Source organism: Lipotes vexillifer, unplaced genomic scaffold (assembly GCF_000442215.2).
Source record: "Lipotes vexillifer unplaced genomic scaffold, Lipotes_vexillifer_v1.1 scaffold1879, whole genome shotgun sequence".
Lineage (NCBI taxonomy): Eukaryota > Metazoa > Chordata > Mammalia > Artiodactyla > Lipotidae > Lipotes > Lipotes vexillifer.
This window is the reverse complement of record NW_006795858.1, coordinates 399,097-418,606: the sequence shown is the minus strand read 5'-3', so window position 1 is coordinate 418,606 and position 19,510 is coordinate 399,097. Positions and strand designations below refer to the sequence as shown.

General features: G+C 37.9%; 1 protein-coding gene across 1 annotated transcript in view; it reads left to right on the top strand.

The window, feature by feature from the left end:
• Positions 1–19,510, top strand: part of PDE10A (phosphodiesterase 10A) — a gene marked incomplete at its 5' end in the record, with an annotated part of 175,295 nt that overhangs the window by 44,141 nt on the left and 111,644 nt on the right. The gene's annotated exons all lie outside the window — the stretch shown is intronic.

Below are 19,510 nucleotides of genomic sequence, written 5' to 3'. Positions count from 1 at the left end.
AGAAGAAATAATGATTCCGGGGCACCAACCAGTAAGGCCAGCATCCCTATGAACCTGCTACAAGAGTGAAATTCATTTAAATGAGTGTCTTCTGGGAAAACTGGCAGAATCATTCTAAAATACTTTTAACATGAGAAATAACATATACTTGTTAATTTCCTAGTTACCAAAGGGCCAGATTAAAAAGATTTGCTGCAGTCAAGGGATTTTTCAGGGTTATAATATCGCCCATCAAACATCAAAACATGAGATGCCCAAGACTCTGAAAAAATTCGATAACTTTCATTTTTACATGCAGTAGTGAGTCCCTGGGAAATAAGTATATGTCCTTGACACTGTACTATGGTTAGTTTCCGCTGCTCCAGGCATTTTGCTGAACACTGTTTTTACCTTTATCGGCATGCAGTCATAAACAGTGCCAGGGAATGTTGAAATAAGTACGTGAACTTATTTGGTCTTGTTTACAGTAAGAATTCAGAAAACATGGGACTCATGAATAGAGTGAACGCTTATTGTTTTTATGTGTTTAAATAATTGAATATGGTTGTTTTAAAAATTAGAGGAGAATAAATTTGGAGCAAAAACCAAAAAAAAAAAAAAAAAGACTACAGATGTCCTCCATGAACGTCTGTTTCAAAATTTTATGTTAATCAAATAACTTCTTTGTTCTCATTTGTTGACCTTGTAATGTGATATATAATAATTTTTAACTCTGACAATAAATTTTTACTAACAAAACACATGTCAATTAAGGTTTGGTTATAGATAATAGAAACCAATCTAATTTAGCTTAAAGAGAAAGAAATGTATTGGGCAACTTAAAAAGCATTGGAAGGCCAGGAGGGGTCAACTCTAGGTGGAGTGACCAAGACTGCCAGGCCCAGAATTTCACGTCCTCAGCTGGGACAGGAAAAATTGCTCCCTTGGCTCCAGGAAGCCCAGAGAGGCAGGAATCTGGTGGCTGTAGATCCACGCTGTCCCTGCTTTCATGCTCCCACTTCACCCCATTCTGAACTCAGTCTCCCATTAGCAGTACATCTGATTAGATGCAAGGAAATCTGACAATGTGCTTTTTCAGTTTCCAGCCTGTGCAAAACAGGAAGGAGGTTTCAATGGAGGTTGGAATTATATCTGCCACTATATTTCTTTTAATCTATTTAATGTATTGGGTTATTCCATATAAGATTTTATTTGGAAATAAAACCCTGCCCTGTTGGAAAACGTTTGGAAACTAGTGATACAAGCACCAAAATCTAGATTGTGATATTTAGTACCAAACACTGTAGATCTTCTGATAACTAGTGATGGCTCTGCCTGTCTGTAAGCACTTTGATTCGAAGCCCCTAGAATCTACTGTCATGGCTGCACCTGTGCTCGAGAACCATAGCCAGTGTGTTTAGAGACCTCAAGTTTATTGGGATCATAGTAGAGATGAAGAATATTTAATCATTTATCTCAAATAATGCTGTAATTTGTTTTTAAATTCTAGGTATTTAATACTATAGCTATGTTTGGTTATTTTTTATAGTGTTAATAGAAAGTCATCAGGCTTCCCTAATGGTGCAGTGGTTAAGAATCCGCCTGCCAATGCACAGGTTCTTCCCTGGTCTGGGAAGATCCCACATGCCGCGGAGCAACTAAGCCCGTGCGCCACAACTACTGAGCCCGCGCGCCTAGAGCCCGCGAGCCACAACAGGAGAAGCCACCACGATAAGAAGGCCGCGCACCGCATCAAAGAGTAACCCCTGCTCGCCGCAACTGGAGAAAGCCCCCGCACAGCAACGAAGACCCAACGCAGCCAAAAATAAAAATAAATAAAATAATAAATAAATATATGAAAAAAAAGACATCATAGTGTTGGTCTCTAATGCGTTTTTCTATTGTGTGGTTTTTTATTGAAGTATAGTTGCTGTACAATATTGTATCAGTTGCAGGTGTTCAATATAGTGATTCACAATTTTTAAAGGTTATAGTCCATTTATAGTTGTTATAAAATATTGGCGGTATTCCCCGTGTTGCACAGCATATCCTTGTAGCTTATTTTATACCTCTTAGTTCCTACCGCTAATGCATTCTAATTTAGGAATGTGGCCTCTTGTCTAGTGCTTAGTGGTTATCTTCTCGAACTTCCACAATAATATTCTAAACAATTATTTCTCCCTGGGCTATACTTGCTCTACTGATCTCTACTCCATAGGATTCTGGAATTATTCTGTTATCAGTTCTTTTATCAATTTCCAGAGAACTACAGACACAGCATTTTTTAATTCAACAGTCTTTTCTGCAAATAAATGCTTGATTCACTTTTATAATTGATTATTATTAATGGATGCTGAAGAATAATGAATTTCATAACACTACTTTAGCCTATTTAGTACAGCAGCAAGATTGCTTTGGATGTGCAGAAGAAAATATAATTTTGTTTTCTTTATCTGATTTTATGCTGCTTATGGATTACATTTCCTACTGATAGAAAACATATAATCTCAGCGATTGAAGGTCTCAGTTACTTCTGCTTTAAAGCCTACTTTTTTGCATTAACTTGGTCTCTTTTGGAACTTGGTATTCTCCATACTTAGTCTTAGATAAGTACCTAGGACTAGCATTGTCAGAAGGTGCCAGACTGTTTTCCAAAGTGGCTGTGTGTGAGTTCCAGTTTGGGACAGCTTCGTCCTAAATTTTCTTTCTTCTCTCTGACAGTTGGGCACATAGGGAAACTAGGAAACGAGGCGGTGATGGTGAGCAGCCTTTGACCCTTTAACACTGTCCTCCTGGGCTCTGATGAGCTCATTGCTCAGGCTGCTCAGGCTAACATGATGCAGGGCCTGTTAATTCCCGGTGAAGCGGGACAGGGCTTCAGCTGCCTGCCAGCTCTCCACGTGGACTCCAGCTACTGCCGTCAGGCCCCGAAACCCACACTGAGTTCCCAGCGACCCATGGCTGGGGCAGCTTTGTCCCTCCCCGTGAGAGTCCCTCGGTTTGCTGCCTGTGCCCTCACGTTCTCCAGTGTGGCTGCTGAACGCCTGCAGGGTGCTTTGAGGCGGGCTTGAGGGAAAGGAATGATGCGGGTCAGGTTGCAAGGTTCACAGTCAATATGGAGGAATAACTTGGAGGCTGGGGTGGGAGAATGGAGGGAATGCAGGACACGTTACCGTTCCCTCCCCGCCCCCAGTGCCCCCAGCCAGCACTGAAGTGTAGGGCCGGAGGATGTTCTAGACAAGACGGTATCCTGAATGGTCCTGGCGCCCGCTGCACGAGGAGCTAAAGCCTAGGGCGAGTCATACTTTCCTGTTCAATCAGCTTTATTAAGGCAGGATTACATACAATAAATCTGACCAATTTTAAGTATGCAGGTCAGTGAGTTTTCGTGAATGTATTGTGTCATGTAACCATCAGCACGTCCGCATTGCTGTCACCCCAGAAAGTCCCATGTGCCTCTTTGCAGCCGAGCTCCCCTACCTCATCCCTCTCTAGTCTCTGGCAGCCTCTCAGCTGCCTTTGTCCTGTTTACGGAGTTTCATATGAATGGAATCATACAATAGGCAGTATTTGCGTCTGGTTTCTCTCACTTGGCGTAATGCTTTTCAGACTCGTGTCTGTTGTGGTGTGTATCAGTGATCTGTTCATTTCCACTGCTCAGTAATATTCCTTTATTTGGATGTATGACACTTTCAGCAATTTATAAATTTCCAGTTACTTCACATTCTTTCCTTTTAACTTTACCATCCTAATGGGTATGTGATGGTATCTCATTGTAGTTATAGTTTGCATTTCCCAAACAACTAAAGATGGTGAGCTTTTTTTTTTTTTTTTTCAGTGAGCTTACTTGCCATTTCTATGTCTTCTTTTGTGAAGCATCTATTCAAATATTTTGCCCATTTTAAAATTGGGGATATTTGTCATCTTAATATTGAGTTGTAATATTACTTTGTATACTCTGGACACAAGTCCTTTATTAGATATATAATATTATGTATCTCCCAGACTGTGGCTGTTCTTTTTTTTTTCCCAGCAGTGTGTTTTGAAGAGCCAATGTGTTTAATTCTGATTAAGTCTGTTTTATCAATTTTTTTCTTTTATGATTTTTTCCCTAATCCAAGAAATAAATTAACTCAAGATTTTCTTTCATGTTTTATAGTTTTCACTCTTTTGTATATGTCATTTCAAGTTAATTTTCCTATGTGGTGTGAGATAAGGGTCAAGAGTTTTTATTTTGTTTTGTTTTTCTATATGAATATCCATTCATTACAGCAACATTTGTTAAAAAAGATTATTTTTTCTCCAGTGAATAAAACTTTGGAACCTTTGTTGAAAAATCGCATATATCCATATGTTTAGTTCTGGATTCTCTCTTTTGGTTCATTATCTACATATCTGTCATTAGGTTGTTTCCGTCACACTATTTCATTTTTGTTTCCAGCTTTATTGAGGTATAATTGACAAAATTTTATGTACTTAAAGGGCACAACATCAACATCACTAATCATCAGGGAAGTACAAATAGAAGCCTCTTAGGGAGTCTGTTACCAAAAGACAAGAGATAAATGCCAGTGAGGATGTGGAGAAAAGCACCGTATGCAGTTGTGATTAATACAGCTTTACGGGAAGCCTTAGAGCGCAGTGTAGCTTCTACGTCAGAATTGACTTGGCTTCTCTGGGTCATTTGCCTTATCATGTAACAGGGTATCTTTCTCTATTTAGGAGTTAAATTTCTCTGGTCTTGCATCTTCTGACCTTACTGAATTCACTTATTTATTCTAGTAGTGGTTTTTCAGTGTGTTTTGTTTTGTTTTGCAGATTCCTTAGGACTGTCCACCTAGGTTATCATGTCATCTGTGAATAAAGACTTTTTTTCCCTTTCAGATCTGTATACCATATATAATATTTATATTATATGTAATATAAATTACATAACACACACTTTTTTGTCTTATTTTTCTGGCTAGAACCTTCAGCACAATGCCTAATAGGGGTGGTGAGAGAAGATATTCTTGCCTTCCTCCCCATCTTAAGGAGGAAGCATTTGGTCTTTCACCGTTAGGTACGATGGTACCTGTAGATTTTTCACAGATGCTCTTTATCAGGTTAAAGAAATCCGCTTAAATTCCTAATCTGCAGTGAGCTTCTATCCTGAAAGAGCACTGACTTTTTTTCAAATATTTTATCTCTGAGATCACAGTCTTTTCGCTGCCTGGTGGCCACTGTCTAAAAACCTTCGTTTCATGCATTTTGTCTGGTTTTCTAGTTGTTGATGATTGGAAGGCCATTTCTGTTTCAGTTAATCCTTCATGAGCAAAAGTGGAATATTATTTTAATACTATAACTAATGTCACCCATATCAAACTTCAGACAAAGTAAAAATGAATGTTCAGTGATTCATTGCTATAAACTGCTGTTACTTTTAAATTAAGGAAAAAGTCTTAATACGGAATTATTGACAAGTCATTACTTCTTAACTGATACCAGAAATGTTGAAGAAATAGGGCTGTGGGAACAAGAAAGAGTCAATATGCTAAAAATTGTAGACAATTAAATTCTTTGTTCAGTTCTAGTATTTTTTTGTTAGTGTCTCAAAAACATGAAGTATTTATTTGCCTGGTTTCTTTGTTTTGCTCCTTTGGTTGGTATCAATAATAAAGAAAATGTATGTCCAATATAAACGTACATATTCTTAGAGAATAAGCAATTTTCGGACAGAGTTGTACTTTGTGTAGGGCCATCCTCACCCCCATGGTTCAGCTGCCCGCTCCCCTGCTAAGACCCCTTTGCTCCCACTGACCTAAGCAGACTCTGTCCCTGAGGGTGTTTCCCTTCTTGGCCTGTCAGCTGGTCTGAAGCAGAAAGAGAACTGCTCACAAACATCAGCTTTCTGCAGATTTTTTTTTTTTTTTTTTTTTTTTTTTTAGCAAAATGAGACTCTTTAAAAGTTTTACCGTTTTCAGTGTCACAGAAACAAAAAAGAGAGCTGGTGTTCTAAACTTTATCTATCGCACGCTTGAAATATACTGCAGAATAAATAGAGTGAATATGAAGTAACTTCAGAGAAAAATAATAAAGCCCCTACTTTAATTTTTCCTCTGAACAGTTTTAGATTAGAACCTCCAAGATGTACAGATTAAGTTAGCAGTAATTAGGCTATAACAGACAATAGTAACAAAAACATCTTCAATCAAAAGTAAAGTAAAAGATTTGCACAGAACTAAAGACTTTTGTATCACAATTTCCCATTTATTTTATTTATCATTATTAATGTTATTACAATTCAAAATGATACGATTGAGTCACAGTAAAATTTAAACCTTTTTCTGAGTTCTTAATGTTTATCATCTATTTAGTCCCAGGATCTTCTCCTGTTTTCATATCGGTTAAGATCTCTGGCTAGAGGCTCTTCAGTGGGGCTAATGGCAGACTCTGGGAGAGCTCACGCCAAGGAGTACTTCCCAGAACTTCTGCTCCCAGTGTCCTTGTCCCCATGGTGAGACACAGCCACCCCCCACCTCTACAGGAGACCCTCCAGCACTAGCAGCCATGTTGCTGACGGGATTTAGGTGCTCCGGCTGGGTGTCAGGCCTGAACCTCTGAGGTGGGAGAGCCGAGTTCAGGACATTGGACCACCAGAGACCTCCCGGTCCCATGTAATATCAATGGGCCAGAGCTCTCCCAAGGATCTCCATCTCAACGCTAAGACCCAGCTCCACTCAGCGACCAGCAAGCTACAGTGCTGGACACCCTATGTCAAACAACTGGCAAGACAGGAACACAACCCCACCTGTTAGCAGAGAGGCTGCCTAAAATCATAATAAGTTCACAGACGGCCCAAAACACACCACCGGACGCAGTCTTGCCCCCCACAAAGACAAGATCCAGGCTCATCCATCAGAACACAGGCACTAGTCCCCTCCACCAGGAAGCCTACAAAATACACTTAACCAACCTTAGCCACTGGGGGCAGACACCACAAACAACGGGAACTACAAACCTGCAGCCTGCAAAAAGGAGACCCCACACACAGTAAGTTAAGCAAAATGAGAAGACGGAGAAACACACAGCAGGTGAAGGAGCAAGGTAAAACTCCACCAGACCAAACAAATGAAGAGGAAATAGGCAGTCTACCTGGAAAAGCATTCAGAATAATGATAGTAAAGATGATCCAAAATCTTGGAAGTAGAATGGAGAAAATACAAGAAACTTTCAACAGGGACCCAGAAGAACTAAAGAACAAACAAATAATGATGAACAACACAATAAATGAAATTAAATATTCTCTGGAAGGAATCAATAGCAGAATAACTGAGGCAGAAGAACGGATAAGTGACCTGGAGGATAAAATAGTGGAAATAAGTACTGCAGAGCAGAATAAAGAAAAAAGAATGAAAAGAATTGAGGACAGTCTCAGAGACCTGTGGGACAACATTAAACTCACCAACATTCCAATTATAGGGGTCCCAGAAGAAGAAGAGAAAAAGAAAGGGACTGAGAAAATATTTGAAGAGATTATAGATGAAAACTTCCCTATTATGGGAAAGGAAATAGTCAATCAAGTCCAGGAAGCACAGAGAGCCCCATATAGGATAAATCCAAGGAGAAACACACCAACACACATATTAATCAAACTATCAGAAGTTAAACACAAAGAAAAAATATTAAAAGCAGCAAGGGAAAAGCAACAAATAACATACAAGGGAATCCCCATAAGGTTAACAGCTGATCTTTCAGCAGAAACTCTGCAAGCCAGAAGGGATTGGCAGGACATACTTAAAGTGATGAAAGGGAATAACCTACAACCAAGATTACTCTACCCAGCAAGGATCTCATTCAGATTCAACAGAGAAATTATAACCTTTATAGACAAGCAAAAGCTGAAGAGAATTCAGGACCACCAAACCAGCTTTACAACAAATGCTAAAGGAACTTCTCTAGGCAGGAAACACAAGAGAAGGGAAAAAACTACAATAACAAACCCCAAACAATTAAGAAAATGGTAATAGGAACACACATATTGATAACTACCTTAAATGTAAATGGATTAAAGGCTCCAACCAAAAGACATAGACTGGCTGAATGGATACAAAAACAAGACCTGTATATATGCTGTCTACAAGAGACCCACTTCAGACCTAGGGACACACACAGACTGAAAGTGAGGGGATGGAAAAAGATATTCCATGCAAATGGAAATCGAAAGAAAGCTGGAGTAGCAATTCTCATATCAGACAAAATAGTCTTTAAAATAAAGAGTATTACAAGAGACAAAGAAGGACACTACATAATGATCAAGGGATCCATCCAAGAAGAAGATATAACAATTGTAAATACTTATTCACCCAACATAGGAGCACCTCAAGATATAAGGCAAATGCTAACAGCCATAAAAGGGGAAATCGACAGTAACACAGTCATAATAGGGGACATTAACACCCCACTTTCACCAATGGACAGGTCATCCAAAATGAAAATAAATAAGGAAACACAAGCTGTAAACAATATGTTAAATAAGATGGACTTAATTGATATTTATAGGACATTCCAGCCAAAAACAACAGAATACAGTTTCTTCTCAAGTGCTCATGGAACATTCTCCAGGATATATCATACCTTGGGTCACAAATCAAGCCTTGGTAAATTTAGGAAAATTGAAATTGTATCACGTATCTTTTCTGACCACAATGCTATGAGACTAGATATCAATTACAGGAAAAAATCTGTAAGAAATAAAGACACATGGAGGCTAAACAATTCACTACTAAATGACCAAGAGATCACTGAAGATATCAAAGAGGAAATCAAAAAACTACCTAGAAACAAATAACAATGAAAACACGATGACCCAAAACCTATGGGATGCAGCAAAAGCAGTTCTAAGAAGGAAGATTATAGCACTGCAATCCTACCTCAAGAAACAAGAAAAATCTCAAACAAACAACCTAACCTTACACCTGAAGCAATTAGAGAAAGAAGAACAAAAATACCCCAAGGTTAGCTGAAGGGAAGAAATCATAAACATCAGATCAGAAATAAATGAAAAAGAAATGAAGGAAAAGATAGCAAAGATCAATAAAACTAAAAGCTGGTTCTTTGAGAAGATAAACAAAATTGATAAACCATTAGCCAGACTCATCAAGAAAAAAAGGGAGAAGACTCAAATCAGTAGAATTAGAAACGAAAACGGAGAAGTAACAGCTGACACTGCAGAAACACAAAGGATCCTGAGAGGTTACTACAAGCAGCTATGTGCCAGTAAAATTGACAACCTGGAAGAAATGGACAAATTCTTAGAAATGCACAAACTGCCAAGACTGAATCAGGAAGAAATAGAAAATATGAACAGACCAATCACAAACACTGAAATTGAAACTGTGATTAAAAATCTTCCAACAAACAAAAGCCCAGGACCAGATGGCTTCACAGGCGAATTCTATCAAACATTTAGAGAAGAGCTAACACCTATCCTTCTCAAACTCTTCCAAAATATAGCAGAGGGAGGAACACTCCCAAACTCATTCTACGAGGCCACCATCACCTTGATACCAAAACCAGACAAGGATGTCACAAAGAAAGAAAACTGCAGGCCAATATCACTGATGAACATAGATGCAAAAATCCTCAACAAAATACTAGCAAACAGAATCCAACAGCACATTAAAAGGATCATACACCATGATCAAGTGGGGTTTATCCCAGGAATGCCAGGATTCTTCAATATATGCAAATCAATAAATTAGATACACCATATTAACAAATTGAAGGACAAAAACCATATGATCATCTCAATAGATGAAGAAAAAGCTTTTGAAAAAATTCAACACCCATTTATGATAAAAACCCTCCAGAAAGTAGGCATAGAGGGAACTTACCTCAACATAATAAAGGCCATATATGACAAACCCGCAGCCCACATTATTTTCAATGGTGAAAAACTGAAACCATTTCCACTAAGATCAGGAACAAGACAAGGTTGCCCACTCTCACTACTACTAATCGACATAGTTTTGGAAGTTTTAGCCACAGCAATCAGAGAAGAAAAAGAAATAAAAGGAATCCAAATCAGAAAAGAAGAAGTAAAACTGTCACTGTTTGGAGATGACATCATACTATACCTAGAGAATCCTAAAGATGCTACCAAAAAATACTAGGGCTAATTAATGAATTTGGTAAAGTAGCAGGATACAAAGTTAATGCACAGAAATCTCTTGCATTCCTATATACACTAAGGATGAAAAATCTGAAAGAGAAATTAAGGAAACACTCTCATTTTCCATTGTGAAAAAAAGAGTAAAATACCTAGGAATACAGCTACCTAAGGAGACAAAAGACCTGTATGCAGAAAACTATAAGACACTGATGAAAGAAATTAAAGATGATACCAACAGATGGAGAGATACACCATGTTCTTGGATTGGAAGAATCAACATTGTGAAAATGACTCTACTACCCAAAGCAATCTACAGATTCAGTGCAAGTCCTATCAAACTACCAATGGCATTTTTCACAGAACTAGAACAACAAATTTCACTATCTGTATGGAAACACAAAAGACCCCGAATAGCCAAAGCAATCTTGAGAAATTAAAACGGAGCTGGAGGAATCAGGCTCCCTGACCTCAGACTATACTACAAAATGACAGTAATCAAGACAGTATGGTACTGGCACAAAAACAGAAATATAGATCAATGGAACAGGATAGAAAGCTCAGAGATAAACCACGCACATATGGTCACCTTATCTTTGATAAAGGAGGCAAGAATATGCAATGGAGAAAAGACAGCCTCTTCAATAAGTGGGTCAGGGGAAACTGGACAGCTACATGTAAAAGAATGAAATTAGAACAATCCCTAACACCGTACACAAAAATAAACTCAAAATGGATTAATGGCCTAAATGTAAGGCCAGGCACTATAAAACTCTTAGAGGAAAACATAGGAAGGACACTCTGTGGCATCCATCACAGCAAGATCCTTTTTGACCCACCTCCTAGAGAAATGGAAATAAAAACAAAAATAAACAAATGGGACCTAATGAAACTCAAAGCTTTTGCACAGCAAAGGAAACCATAAAAAGACGAAAAGACCGCCCTCAGAATGGGAGAAAATATTTGCAAACGAAGCAACTGACAAAGGATTAATCTCCAAAATATACAAGCAGCTCATGCAGCTCCATATCAAAAAACCAAACAACCGAATACAAAAATGGGCCGAAAACCTATAAAGACATTTCTCCAAAGAAGATATACAGATGGCCAAGAAGCACATGAAAAGCTGCTCAGCATCACTAATCATTAGAGAAATGCAAATCAAAACTACAATGAGGTATCACCTCACACCCATCAGAATGGCCATCATCAAAAAATCTACAAACAATAAATGCTGGAGAGGGTGTGGAGAAAAAGGAACACTCTTGCACCCTCGGTGAGAATGTAAATTGATACAGCCACTATGGAGAACAGTATAGAGGTTCCTTAAAAAACTACAAATAGAACTACCATATGAGCCTGTAATCCCACTCCTGGGCATATACTCTGAGAACACCATAATTCAAAAAGAGTCATGTACTACAATGTTCATTGCAGCTCTATTTACAATAGCCAGGACATGGAAGCCACCTAAGTGTCCATCGACATATGAATGGATAAAGAAGATGTGGCACATATATACAATGGAATATTACTCAGCCATAAAAAGAAACTAAATTGAGTTCTTTGTAGTGAGGCAGATGGACCTAGAGACTGTCATACAGAGTGAAGTAAGTCAGAAAGAGAAAAACAAATACCGTATGCTGACACATATATATGGCACCTAAAAAAAAAAAAAGAAAACTGATTTTGAAGAACCTAGGGGCAGGACAGGAATAAAGACACAGACGTAGGGAATGAGCTTGAGGACACAGGGAGGGGGAAGGGTAAGCTGGGACGAAGTGAGAGAGTGGCATGGACATATATACACTACCAAATGTTATATAGGTAGCTAGTGGGAAGCAGCCGCATAGCACAGGGAGATCAGCTAGGTGCTTTGTGACCCCCAAGAGTGATGGGAAAGTGAGCGCGGGAGGGAGACACAAGGAGGAGGAGATATGGGGTTATATGTATAGGTATAGCTGATTCACTTTGTTATACAGCAGAAACTAACACACCATTGTAAAGTAATTACACTCCAATAAAGATGTTAAAAGGAAAAAAAGATCTCTGTTGACATAGCAGTGTGTGATGTCCAAATTTCATGGAATCTTGTATGCTCCAGAGAATTTGGGAAATCTAGGGGTGATCAATACATTCTGGGATTTTTTCCCCATCCTCAGAAAACTCCTAGACCATGTAGACTTTGATGCTAAGCCCTTTTCTGTTGATTATTTTTATAAATATGATAGGAAAGCTTTGGATTTCTCATACCCCCACATCCTCTATATTGAAGCATCATTATAAAGATATGTTTTAAAAGGCGCAAAATATTGTACGAGTTTTAGGAAGCCTCAATAATTTTTTATTTATAATTTTTATCTATTATAATAAATTTTTTAAGTTCCTTAGCTGTTTCTCGTTACTTGAAACTATGAATTTTGGAAGACATTATTGAATATAGAACGTCCCATGTTAAAAGGTGAATAATTCTCCAAATGTTAACAGAGTTCACATTTAATTACTTTGGTTTCCTCTGTCAGAATGATTGAATTGCTTCTCTATTTCAACAGCTCACATGTTATCAATTGAGAAACTAAGATCAGCTCCTGCCATTTGTCTCTGGGAGAGATGTTGTTCAGGTTGCTAATGGTGAATCTTACAGTGAGTTACGGTTGCTCACGAACATGATACCAAAGCAGAATTCAAAGACATAGAATCCACACAGCTCCAGGACATTTAGAGATAGCTAAGTTCTATAACGCAATATATAGAAATTGAGAGAAACATATGAAGTGATTGTTTAATGATACCTAATGATTGTTTAATGATAACTTTGCTTCTATGTATATATATGTATATATATATATATATATATATATATATATACATATATATACATATATATGTATAAGGAAGGTACTTTGTAAGTTATTACATTATATATAGAAGACCGCCTGCAATTCACACAGTGCCTTTTTAAGCCATCACTTTTCATTTATAGAATTGGAAAGCTTCATGGACTCTCACTAGGAATGGTCTCCTTCTGTTTATATAGAAATAAATGCAAAGAATAGACTACGATGGGGTGTGCTAGAAAATGTGATTCTGTAAGTTACTGAAAATCATTACAGTCCTTCAGGGAAAAAAAAGTAATTTTTCCTGTTTTATGATACAGCTTGTAAACATTATTTCCTCCCCCCCCCTTTTTGACAAAGACTGTAATAAGTATATAGTTCTTTAAACTTTCCAATTATTTAGTGATTTGTAGATTATTTCATGTTTCCTCATCAGTAACTTCAAAATAGAGGATTTATTGGCAAAAATCAATTAATCTGGTACTTCAGGTCTTGATTACATGGCTCATATTCTTCCATAAATTCCTGGTTTTTTGCGTTAGAAAACTGAAGTAAGAAGGATAACAAAAGTGAAGTGATTTGAGCACTATGTTTAATCGTTAGGCCTCGAGATTTTAAACCGTTGGCAAAGGTAACAATCTCCTAATGTTTCACCACAACGTTGCTTTCTGTATGCAAAAGAATCATTATATCTTTTTTTTTTTTAACATCTTTATTGGGGTATAATTGCTTTACAATGGTGTGTTAGTTTCTGCTTTATAACAGAGTGAATCAGTTATACATATATATATGTTCCCATATCTCTCCCCTCTTTGTCTCCCTCCCTCCCACCCTCCCTATCCCACCCCTCCGGGCGGTCACAAAGCACCGAGCCGGTATCCCTGTGCCATGCGGCTGCTTCCCACTGGCTATCTACCTTACGTTTGTTAGTATATATATGTCCATGTCTCTCTCTCGCCCTACCACAGCTCACCCTTCCCCCTTCCCCCTTAATCATTTAAGAATCATTTTTTGAAATGCCTCCCCCCACCAGTAATGTAAAAGAAATATTAGATGTGGTCCCTTGTCTCCAGGAACTTGTATTCAGTGAAGAAGTAAGTCATTCATATGTATATAGTTATATCCACACAAAGCAGGATATAGTCAATGCCCGGTTGAATGCGGAGAAAGAAAACTGCAATTTATTGAGAGCCTGCTCTGTGCAAAAACTTTATGTACATTATCTCACCTGATCCTAGCACCTTCTGAAGTGACCTCATTTTATAAATGTGAGATTACCAAGTTTGGAAGGTCAAGGAGCCCATGTATGGTTTGTAAGTGAAGCTGAGAGTTGAAAACAGATCTCTTTGGACTCTAAGCCTATCTTCTTTTTTAATGTAGCACTCTGCTGTCCTCACAGGAAAGGAGTGTGTAAGAATTCTGAGGGAAGACATGTATGTGCTTTTGAGAGGGCCTCAGAGACAAGATACAAATTGAGCTGAGTCTTGAAAGACTTCAATGTGTGGGGAGAGGGAGGAATCAGCTTTGAGGAAACAGCAGGCACACTCACGCCTCAGTGTCTTTGCTCAGGCCGATCCCTCCGCCTGGAATGCTTTTCCCTTTTCCTTAGCTGCTTTTATAGCCCATCCCTTGGAGGAGGTCTTCTCTAACCACACTTTCATCTGCAGCCTGCCCCCAGCCACTCCCCCCTTGCTTTCTGATCCTTCTTAACCTGGTCTACTTTGTTACCACTTCCAGCTTGCTGTATAGTTTAGTTATTTATCATGTTTATGGACCATCTCCTGCCTTTAGAATAAAGCTTCAGGAGGACAGGGATTACTGTCTTTTTTTGTTCTCAGATATATTGTAGGCACCGAGGATAGTGCCAGGAACTTAGTTACTGAGTAGGTGCTCAAAAAATACTTGTTGTTGGAAGGTATGAAGACTTTGAGTTAAGAGTGAGCAAAGCATATTTGGGGCTCTAGTAAGACCCGTTGAGTCCTGTTGTTACATATTCCAGTTGGAAAAATAGAACCAAATTTTGACGACTTGAATCCTAAGCACAGGGATTAGTTTATTTTTGGTAGAAATTGGAGAGCTTTCTGAAGATTTTATTTTAAATAATGATGTATTGACTTAATGATATAAAAGTAATATCCTATTAACATTTTATTACATTTCCTTCATTTCCTTGCCTCATTTCCTTTTGCGGGCTTTCTGTTTCACCTGGTAAAACTGGCTTAATCAATAGGGGAAGAAACTGTCTCACATATGAAGAAGGCTTTAGGTAAGGCAGTCTTCAAGGTTGGCTGATTAAACTAGTCAGAAATGTCTCCAGAGATCCAGCTTTTCTCTCTTTCCTCTCCCCCAGCTGCCCTCTCCTTCTGCCCGATGCTCTGTGCCCGCCTCCCCTTCTCCTCTGTTGCCCTTGCTGGGTTATTGTTTGGGGTTGACTCCTCTCAATGACTGCAGGGTGGCTCCTGCCACCAACTAGGGCCAAAGGCTGCCTTTTTGTTTTCTCTCAAAGCCATGGAATTTAAGTCCTCCCCTTTGGTATGATTGAGCCAACTGAGACATTTATTCAGTATCTGGCACGTATTCGATATCTGATAGATATTTGTGGATTGAGTCGTTAAGATTGCATTGTTAGAAGACAGACAAGCTCCATAGCTGTGCCAGAAATGGCTGGAGGAGGCTGAATGGAGCCACACCAGCTCCCAAGAGATGGAAGTGTGTATAAAAGATGGCTGATTTATTAATTTTCATGGGAAATACGTGTTTCCCACAAGGAGAAGACAAGTATGCTCCACTTACATTATCTGCAGAGACTGCAAGGCAAAGTGAGATGGATAATCTTGAAGGACTGAGGTGCAGTGACATCTTTACAATGATCCCCAAGTTCTCTATCTTGTGGTCACTGTTTCTCCTCTCTGGATACATAATATCAATGCGTGACTTCTCAGACTTCTTTTCTTATACTACAGGATGAGCACTGAAAGCCGAGAACTTAACCATGGATGATTTAGTCAAAATAACTGTGCATTGTACTTCAAGGAAATGATAATCAATCTAAAAAGTTTTCTTTTGAACAATATTAAAACACATTTATACATGTATAAATTATACATGGCCATAATTGTTTTCATTTCAGACTTGTACATGATATACTGAAGAAAAAATAATTTGTAATTGAAACCAATTTGTGTGTGTATGTATATAATTTATAAAATGTGTATGTGTTTACATACACTTATAGATTAAATACATATGTATATATTTTAACTTAACCAAATCATGGACAATTTTTCATGTCAATAAATAAACATAAACATTCATCATCATTTTTAGCAGCTGCAGTCTTGGATTATGTTGAATCTGTTTTCTTTATTGTAAAAAAATATTCTTTTTTAGTAGGAAGATTTTAAAAGATCAACAAAGAATAAAATTACTTAAGGATCATAAGAATCAATCAAAACTCTTTAATGCTTGGTTTTAAATGGATCTTTTTTAGATCTATAATAATTTATTAAACTTATTTTGTTATTCTATTTGTTATTTTTCTTTATCACATTTTGTTTTTCTTTAATGGTATTCACTTTTGTCTATAGTTTTTATGGCTCAAATAGTAAGTAAATTTAATAATTTCTTATTGATTCTAAAGAATATGAGTTTTAGTGGAATTTTTGTCTACTCTGTATTTCTGGAGCTCTTACTTCAAAGCTAAACACCAGAATAAAGACGAATATTAGAAGCAGACGCAGAACTTTAAATCAGTCATCATAATGTAAATTCCTTCAAGTTCTACTTATAAATTTGGATTCATTCCTGAAATCCCATTTCACATAAGAAATATCAAAATTGATCACAAAAAACAACATACAAATATGTGCACAGTTATAAGGATTTATAAAATATTCAAAATTAAGTACTTGCTGAAAGGTGTACTTACTAAGAAATCCTCCAGGGGATTTTTTTGTTGCATGGGCTCTTCTTCCTAAGGCTTTAAAAAATTATTAAAATGATGCTTACATTGAAGACAGCTTCTGTTTTTAAAATAAAATAAATTTCTCTTTAACAAGCATCAATATTCCCTTTCTGAAATTATTTAAAATTTTTTCTTGTTTATTCTTCCCACTAGAATTTAAGCTTCTTGAGAGCAGGGATAAATGCCTGGCACATAATGGATCCATAGTACACATTTCTTGAATAAACAAATGTTTACAGAACCCTAATGCCACATAAAAATTAGTGTCTGCTGTTGCTAACATTTTTGTTGCCAATCTGATGCTCATGATGGACTCAAAATCTGCCATCCATGGCAATTTCCTTCTTTTCCATGATTGCCTGTCCCTTCATTTTTAAGTGAGCTTCATTCCTGAACCATGTGAAATGCCACTCAGACCGTTTAGCTGGGAGTACGTGTTGGAAGTGTACAGAGACGTTCCAGAGTTGTGGGTTCTTAGGAGTCATTCTAAGTCGTGGTCTCTTAACCTTACATTGAAAATGTTTTTGTGGAAAAAATTATTTTTCAGTATCAAATTATATTGATAGGATGTTGTCTCACTTCAGGCTTATAAGGTGGCAAAAGAAGTCAGACACCTTGCCAAAAAGTAAGACAGCAAGTGACTGGCCATGTGGGCTTCTGACCACAGTGCACGCTCTGAGCCACTAGCTGTGCCACCTCTGCTATTCGGTCGTCCTGTCCTCTCCATTGTGGACGAGAAAGTGAATGGATTGTCTGCAACATGCTGAAACTTGCCTTGGGCAAGAGAGTTCAACAAAATGAAAATTCCAAGTATAGGAAACAGGAAGGAAGCTTCCCTTATCCTAAACAAATTCACTGGACCCATTAATTTCCTCAGCTAAAAGACCATGTTCCCTAAATGTAATGGACTTGTCATTCATTTAACAAAAATTGTTTGGCTTCTAAGTTGGAGGAAGAGATAGATGATATATTTCTAAATCTGTACATAAGGTGAAAAATCCAGAAATAAGTTACAGGTAGCATTTTTCTTTCAAATACTTTGTCCATAAAGCAAGAAAAAAATTGGTTTTTATAAATACTTATCAGTAGAGTTTCTTGTGCACACTCAAGTTTGAGAAGCACTAAGCAAAACTAAAGGAAAAAGCAAAGGGGACATTTATGTACAGATGTCTGGACATTCGAGCTCCTCTTCCTTTGAACTAACTTTCAGATCATACTGATGACTGGAGAGTGGAAGGTGCGAAAGGGTCACAGCTTGAAAACTCCATTCAGTCCCACAGTAAACTTGTTCACACAGCTGCTTCTTTCCTTTGCATGTTTTAATCAACCTTGAATTTTCAACCCTGTTCATTGAATTTCTTAGATAAAAATTAAAAAAAATTTTAAACACATATGCCTCTACAACTTTATGATCTGTTAATAAATTTGTCGTGATGATTAAATCGAAGAGTCCCATCTTCAGAGAGGTTTAGAAAAGAATAAGAGGTTAGGAGTTAAAGAATAAATGAAAATGTTTCTATGATGTGACTTCAGTGTATAAGGTAAAATAAATGTTTTTCCTGTAACATGGCTACATTCTTAGGGAAATCAGATGCAGTGCTCAAACCATTATGGAACAATTATAAGAAAAATATATAAGCAAGTATGTATTAGTACAGTAATACAAAAAAAATAGGAACTGCTTATTGAACGCTTACTATCTGATAGTCCCAAGCTTGTTAATTTTGAAAAGGTTCCCAGGTAAAGGCAACATGCAGCAAGTTTTGAAGTCTAATTTACTTTAAATTATGAAGCATCCAAGGGGCATGACAGATGGGATATTTTTGAAAGATAAACTGTGTGTGTGTGTGTGTGTGTGTGTGTGTGTGTGTGTGTGTGTGTGTGTGTGTGTGTGTGTGTGTAGGCATGATTGCCAGGGCAGATATTGGATTCAGGGATCAGCTTAGAGGTTACTGGTTGATAGGTGATTTGGAACTAGACTTAATGTTATTTGTGGAAATGGATGGTAAGCAGTAAATCTGCGAAAGATCAGAAAAAAGAGGAAACAAAAGGACTCAGTGGTTTAGTTAATAAGAATCTTGAAGGAGAAAGAAGAATCACAGCCCTGTCTGGACTTGTGAGCTTTGTCAGTGTTAAGATAGGTTACTGTGGTTTTCGGTGGTGTAGAACATTAGAAATCTGGTGTGTTAAGTGTGTGCTGGTGGTGGTAGTTAGAGAGGGTTTGGTTGCTAAACAAGACACAAGATAGCAACAGCATGAAATTAAAGGCTGCCTCCCTGTGAGCGGTCTGGAGAGGCCCAGCTCCAGTCACCCTTCCTCTGGAAGGGCCATATCAACACCTTTTCTCCGGGTCAGAACCAGTTACTGGGCATGGGATACTCTTAACCAGTGGACCTAAAGTGGAGTCTTGGACAGTATGTTTCTTGTACCCTGCTGGTGGACACAGGCATATTCTTGCCCTGTAGCCAGATTCGTGGGGAGAGCCCTTCAGAGGGCCTCAACTAGACCAGGTCAGTCCATGAGTCTGATTTTACTAGTAAAGAATGCTGACATGCTGGTACAACGCCCCCCCCCCCCCCC